This window comes from Penaeus japonicus, unplaced genomic scaffold, assembly GCF_977035675.1.
Source record: "Penaeus japonicus unplaced genomic scaffold, GWHDUDI00000001_assembly GWHDUDI00000019, whole genome shotgun sequence".
Lineage (NCBI taxonomy): Eukaryota > Metazoa > Arthropoda > Malacostraca > Decapoda > Penaeidae > Penaeus > Penaeus japonicus.
Genome location: NW_028234421.1, coordinates 31,052,766 through 31,060,295, shown reverse-complemented (window position 1 = coordinate 31,060,295; position 7,530 = coordinate 31,052,766). Strand labels below are relative to the sequence as shown.

At 39.1% G+C, this 7,530-nt stretch overlaps 1 non-coding gene across 1 annotated transcript; it reads right to left on the bottom strand.

The window, feature by feature from the left end:
* Positions 1-1,051: 1,051 nt before the first annotated feature.
* LOC122251022 (small nucleolar RNA U3) lies at positions 1,052-1,253 on the bottom strand. The gene has a single exon (XR_006223016.2). It is a non-coding gene; the product is annotated as a small nucleolar RNA U3 (small nucleolar RNA).
* Positions 1,254-7,530: the final 6,277 nt, after the last annotated feature.

Here is a 7,530-nt window from a genome sequence, read left to right as displayed (position 1 = left end):
TATATCGTATCTCTGATTTGAATTATATGAAGTGTGAAAACCAATGAGAAAGAAAAAGAGATTTTCCGCTAAAATTAACCGTTTTGTATATATTCAAACAGGAATTTGCAACGAATGTAATAAATGCGTTCTCCGCTGACAAAAAAGTCACTCTTATGAGTGAAATACGAATGCAGTGAAATAATGCTTGTAATTACGCAGGGCGAGTAAACAATTACAGTTTCTATAACCGGCATGAATCCCATCCAAAGGAAATATGTACTTATTGGATATTAGCCAATACTTTATTAATATATGTATTAAGTTTTGCAGTGTACCTGGGTGTGCAGCCATACACAAATTAATATTCAAGACAGAATTGGTTCATTTCATCCATTAGAGAGAACCAAGAGTCTCCGGACCTGCCTCAGAACCGTTTTTGTACATTTAAATAGCTCAAATATGTCCCATGTAAGAACCATCATCATAAACCACACCATCGATATTTTTGTTATTAACTGCAAAATTCATAGAAAAAAACTTAGTCAAATAGAACTGATGAGTAAACACTCTGTGAGAACATGGCAATTATCAGGCAAAACATTCTCACTCCTTCAAGGACAACAAAGTGTAGGTATTATTTTTTAAAGACTATTGGGCAATGATTTGGTATCCCCATCCCTTTGTAAACGATTACAATCAAGCCATTTTTATGGAGAAAATAGTTCAACGACTCTTAGTAACTTTTTTTCTGAAATACTCAGTTCGTGAAATTATAAGTAGTAATTGTAGAAAAGTAAAGGAATGTTAACAATTGCTCATTTATTATACTTGTACTTACGATGTATCTATATTCACAAACCTAATCGTTTAACGATATTTCAGTAAATATACCAGTGTAATTACCAGGTTCACTTGAGAGACCGAGTGTATATTCTCTGCCTATCAAAGGCGTTAGTGTAATCACAAAGTATTACTCAAAATCTTATGATAATAAGCTTAGACAATATTACAATGAATTATCCTTTTCAGGACTTCAAAATCTAGAGCAATTCTATGGGATTGATATTCAACCACTCAGCCTGTATGCTTCTCCTCTAAACACCGGTAAACCGAATCAGAACGGCCATCAATGCTCTTCAGACGAGCTTAAGAACCGCTTCCCGCTCAGAGAATCACACTGAAGGTCTTCATCGTGGTTGAATTTGATCCGAGTTTCTAGACGAGGGACTCGGCAATCGCACTATAGAATTGATCCTATGAAGTATGATCATACTTTCAAAGGCCGAAATTGTCTTACGGAAGGAATTTTACTGTTGACCTACGGGTGGGAGAGAAATGGTTCCTTCTTCAAATTGTAATATTATTCGACAGTCTATGGTTGTGTTTATTAACCCATGGACTGCAGCCACGTTTAAATAATCAGATTTACTCGGTGGACTGTTTTTTTCTTCTTCTTTTTTTTCAAGATTATATCCCAATTAAACTCTGTACATTCGAGCCACTAACAGTTGGTACAGGATCACGAGTCCGCAACAGCCATAGCCTGAGGCGAAGCATCTGCTCCGGATATACGTTTATATATATATATATATATATATATATATATATATATATTATATAATATATATATATGAATATATATATATATATATGAATATATATATATATACATATATATGTATATATATATTTATATATATTTATATATATGTATATATAGATAGATATAGATATGTATGTATGTATATGTATATGTATATATACATCTACACCTATCTATATATAAACATATACATATATATGTATATATATAGATAGATATAGATGTGTGTATATGTATGTATACACACACACACACACACACACACACACACACACACATATATATATATATATATATATATATATATATATATATATATATATATATATATATATATATATGCAGAGCAGATGCTTCGCCTCAGGCTATGGCTGTTGCTGACTAGTGATATGTATGTATATATGTATGTATGTATATATATGTGTGTGTTCTTTTTATTTTTTTTTAGCATTTTCTGTATGTGTTTCCGTGCGTTTCATTGTAGGTGGGATAAAAGGATAAACCAGGTTTGCGGAGCAGATGCTACGTCAGGCTTGTATGCACTGAGGCGAGCCCGCCTGTCAGCGTGTGCTGACTCGTGAGAGAATGTGTCAACGAGTGTTGACTCGTTCTGAGCTTGCCCCTTACCCATCGCAGTTCCCAGCTACATCAGTAACTGCCAGGTGTCAGTGGTAACTCTGATGGCACCCCAGCCGAACCAAAGACACTGAGACTTCGTCTCTATGCTGCAAACCCCCGAAAATACCACAAAAGCAACAGAAAAACAATTGGTGACGAAATCCAAAAGGGCAACATTAAATACACATACAACAACCAATTGTTTCAATCAGCAGAGTTCGAGACAAAAATCTGGAAGCATCTCAAACTAGGGGAACTTGAGATAAACCCTAACATGATAGAAGAGGCAACAAACCTCAAAAAAATAAGAAATGGCTACGAAGAGACCAGAGAAAGGCCAGAGGATAAGAAAAAGAATACATAATGTCAAGGCTCAATATAGTGCAACACAATGTACGTCATTGGAGCACCGACCGATCAAGAGAGCTATCTAACACCTACAGGGAGATTGACCCGGAAATAATACTCATAAATAGCCATGGGAGGAAGGAAACAGAAGGACTAAAACTCTTCCAGTATAACACATACATATCCAACAAATCTGGAGAACTAAATGACGGAGTTGCCATACTCATAAAAAGGGACATTAGGCACCGTATCTGGGATGATTTCCAATCAGAAATGCTGGCTATACAAGTAGACACTACCGAGGGACCTATCATCATTGCTACCTCATACTTACCACCGAGAAGACCTTATCTTCCAACAGCGGACTTTATGCGCCTCTTTGTGACGCAAAACGCAGCCACTACTCCTGATCTAGTAGTCACCAACAAATACGGGCACCTAAACACCTACATTAAACAAGGCCCCCTAATGACCAGCGACCATATTCCTATCCAAATGATTCTTTCAACATCACCAATCATGGTCCCTTCACCATCACAACCTAACTATAAAAGAGCAAACTGAACAACAACACTCAAATAGCAAACCTCGACAACAAGCACTATTCCGAAATAGATGCAGAGACAGAGAGATGGCTCTCAGAGGTGAAAGTCGCAAAAGCAGATAGCATACCAACAAAAAGCTATCGTATCATCTGCCATCACACAACCAACGAAGACCTAAATAATTTAAAAGCTCTTTATGAAAATATTAAAGCCCACGTGGAGAGAGAAGGCTGGTCCCAAGAAAGACGGCTCCAATATAGGCAGCTGCAGATACGAATTGCCGAAACTGCAAAATCCCTTTCGCAGCAAAAATGGAAGAAACTAACAAATGAACTCTCTGCAACTACGAAAGATCCTGCCACCTTCTGGAGGAAGATTCATTGACTGAGGGGAAATAGTAATTCGTCCTCCCCTTTCATCTATAATGCAAACAACACCAAAATTTTTGAGACAGACGAAAAATCCTCAACCAATACTGGAGCAAAATTTTCAGAATCTCTGAGGAAGAAAACCGACAATTCAGCCAACAACATGAACAGGTGGTCCTCAGAGATCTCCAAAGATATCCAAACAAACTGATCCAGGATGAAATTATAGATCTCAACAAACTTTCATTCAACAACCACCTAACAACAGAAATAACGGTGCAAGAAATCAAACAAACAATCAAAAGAATGAAAAATAAAGCAGCTGGGATCAGCAGAATCAACAAGACTGATCTCATGAATCTCCCAGATATCTCCCTCGAAAAGCTCAAAGATATCTTCAACGCTTCTCTAGCCTCTGGCTATTTCCCAAAGGCATTCAAAGTTGCCACAGTGGTTTTAATACCGAAACCAGGCAAGCCACCTAACAAAGCTGAGAACTTCAGGCCCATCTCGCTTTTAGAAATACCCGGGAAAATATTTGAAAAAATTATTAATGCCAGACTCACAAACCATCTCGAGGAAAACAATATCCTGAACTCAAACCAATATGGGTTCAGAAGAGGAAAATGCACTTCCACCGCCATAGCGATTGCTTACGAGATGATAGCAAATGCATTAGCAGACAAACAGCAATGCAACATCATCCTCCGCGACGTCTCTAAAGCATTCGACAAAGTATGGCACAATGACATACGCCACCGACTCATTGATGCCCAGATGCCCGACCCGTTAACCAAACTTCTAAGCAGCTTCTTAAAAGACCGCAAAGCATGCATAAAATTCGAAAGTCTCCTTAGAAACGAAATTCAACTCAAAAGTGGCGTTCCACAGGGGAGCGTAATATCTCCCACGCTCTTCATTCTTTATACGGCCCCCCTCCCACCTCCAACATTCCATCATACATACGTTTCTTATGCCGATTACATTACGCAGATAGTCACCCATCCAAGCAAGTCGAAAATAGTAATGACGCTCCAGACACACAATGCCATCGCCGAAATAAACAGATTCGAGTGAGACTGGAAAATCAAAACAAACAAACAAAAATTCCAAATGATCTCGGCCGCCAGATTCTCACCATTACCAATAATGATTGATAACACTGAGGTCCCTTTTACCCAGTCCGGTAAACTCCTCGGACTCAACATCTCCTGCAGAGGACTGACACCCCACGTAAAAGAACGAGTAAGACTCGCCAATAACCAACTCGCCATATGCAAACGATTTTCAGGCTGCTCAGAAAGAACTAAATTACAATTATACAAATCACTAATCAGACCAATAATTGAATACCCTCCTGTGCCATTAAACACAATCTCACGTAGCTCGATGCTAAAGCTACAAGCAATACAGAATAAATCCCTCATCTGGGTTAACCCACAGCGGACGGGTGTCATGACATACATGACGTAGGAGCTTTGGGCTGACGACGGGCGTCCTGACGTACATGACGTTCGGGGATTTTGGATCACTGTGATATTTTATTTTACTATGAAAAAGGAATGAGTGATGATGGCTACTGCAGTCATAATTACTATAATTACCGTAATACCGTGCTAGCTTAACGTCCAAAACCTAGATGGCACCACTTTTTCCTAGCACCAGCAAGAGAGAGAGCCTTGAATGGCACCCATCCACGGTCTCTAGCAAGCACTATCTTTATAGAGCGATGACACACACTAAGTTGACGAACTCTTGCTCAAAAGTATCGCCGATGAAGGATGTGCAGTCAGAACGGGAAGAGGAAGATGACTCAATCCATACCCAGTGTCTAAAATGTACTCCCGTGCCAATATGGATGCCTTTCACTGACACTCACAGTCACAAGCACAGGTTTCATTCCTCTTCCCTACCTCTTCTACTTATCTTTATTGTAGGGGGTTACATGTTTCGTATTCGTTCATGACAGCACAAAAATACGAAAAAAATATAGTTGCCTTTTGTCCTCCCATAAAACAGTAATACTTCTATCACACTGAGTATAAAGAAAATAATGAGCTAATATGGATGAAATACTACAATTTTAGTCTACTGCAGCACTGGTAGAGCCTGTCATATGGCATATATAAGTCTCTAAACTCAATAAAACACACAAAAAAACAAAACACAAAAAACGCTCTAGTTTTTCAATGAATGACTGAAAGAGAGTGGGAATGTTCAAGTAATAATGCTTCAAGCAGTCTCTCTTTAAAATAAAACTTATCCCGGAGGCTGGGCAAGCATATTCATCCCCGTCTGCAATGGGTTAACGGATGTCGCTACCCAAACATCCCTTCTGCCAGAACACTCCATGATACATACAAGATCATACCAATGAATATACGTATTCATGACTTAGCAAAGAGAGTCTGGGAAAAGCTCGATATGATGGAAGATCATAACTTTCGACGAATCACAGACAACGATCTCGGCACCCAAAACCACTCGTGGTTCCCCAGAAGCTTGCCACGTACCTTAGTTGAACCGCAACCAATGTACAGACGCAGGCGTGACGACCGCATAGCCCCTGTAGACGATGACCCTGACGACCCTTAACGATCCTTCCTTGACAAACGCTTTGGATGATGGACCTGAAAGAAAGAAAACAATGAGTTAAAACAAAACAAAACGAGTTCGTTCAGGTTGTGCGAGTGTATGGTTGGAGCCTCAGGAGACTTCAATCATCCATCGTACAGCCGGAACTCGCTCGAAAAAAAAAGAAGGGTGTCTCTCCAACACTCGTATCTCCTCCAGGGGTTCGAGGAGATACGCATGGGGGAGAGACATCTCATATGCCGACGGCACCAGATCCCCCAACAGTGGATGTGGTAACACTGCTGGAGGATCGAGTGCACGGGCGTAAGAAAGAAAGAAAGAAAGAAAGAAAGAAAGAGAGAGAGAAAAAAAAAGGGTTGGTAATTAAAAAGGGTGTCGGTAATAAACGATGATACCGATCTTCTCATTAATATATACTACGATAGTGTGTATATACGCTATATATATACTAGGTCTACTGTGTGTACTATATTTATGGATGTACAAATGTAAAGATATGTACAGAAAAAGAACTAACATCAAGCATTCGTGTAAATAATATTACGAAATTACCTTCATAAGACATATCACACGATCAAACTTAAGTAAACTAATACCTCACACTAACAAACAACAACAAAAAAATAGATTTTATTATACTTATATATGTAATCATAATTACATATCCATAAAGGTTATTTAAATAGCAACTCGGATGGTATCGAAGGACCAATCAAGGACCCAAACACTGACAAATCATCGGCAACTGACACGAATAGACTTCCGAGCGTGACTGCAGTGTACGAAAGAAAACAAAAACATACCAGGCAAGAGGGAAAGCCCCTCAAACTTTTAATACTCCAAGTATTATTTCGACTTCTTTAGCTAGCTACTCTTCCCCACCCCCCTAACCTTGTTTCCCCCCATGGACCTGGTCCATGTCTTTCTTATTATTCGGTAGTGGTAACTCACGAGTTTGGACGGGGTGAAGTCAACACGCTACCAGTGAGCTACCAGACGGCTAGTAGGTGGGTGTGTGGGTGTATAAATCAATGTCATACATTTCTCCCTAGTTTTGACTGTGAATTTTCAAAATCAAAATTCCACTACACTGTTCATACTTTTCTCTTTCAATCTCAGGTGCGACCCTAGTTGTCCAAAGTACAACGATGAATCATCTTCCATGTCCTTCGGACCATAGAAATGAATCCTTGCTTTCTCTTAGCCCAACCTGCAAATCTGATTAATAGTGATAAGAAAAGGAATCACCACTATTTTTCTCCCTACTCTTCGCTAACTCTTCGCTAACATGAGTCTGTCCCATGTTTTATCTATAACCTTTACCTTATTGTATTTCCATGTTACCCATTAGACGATTCTGAAAAAAAAGTGGGAACGGAAGCTATGCCGATATCACAATACACACACATAGAGACACTTGATATCTCCACTATATTTTCCTCGTCACCATATCGATGTATTATGTTTGCAG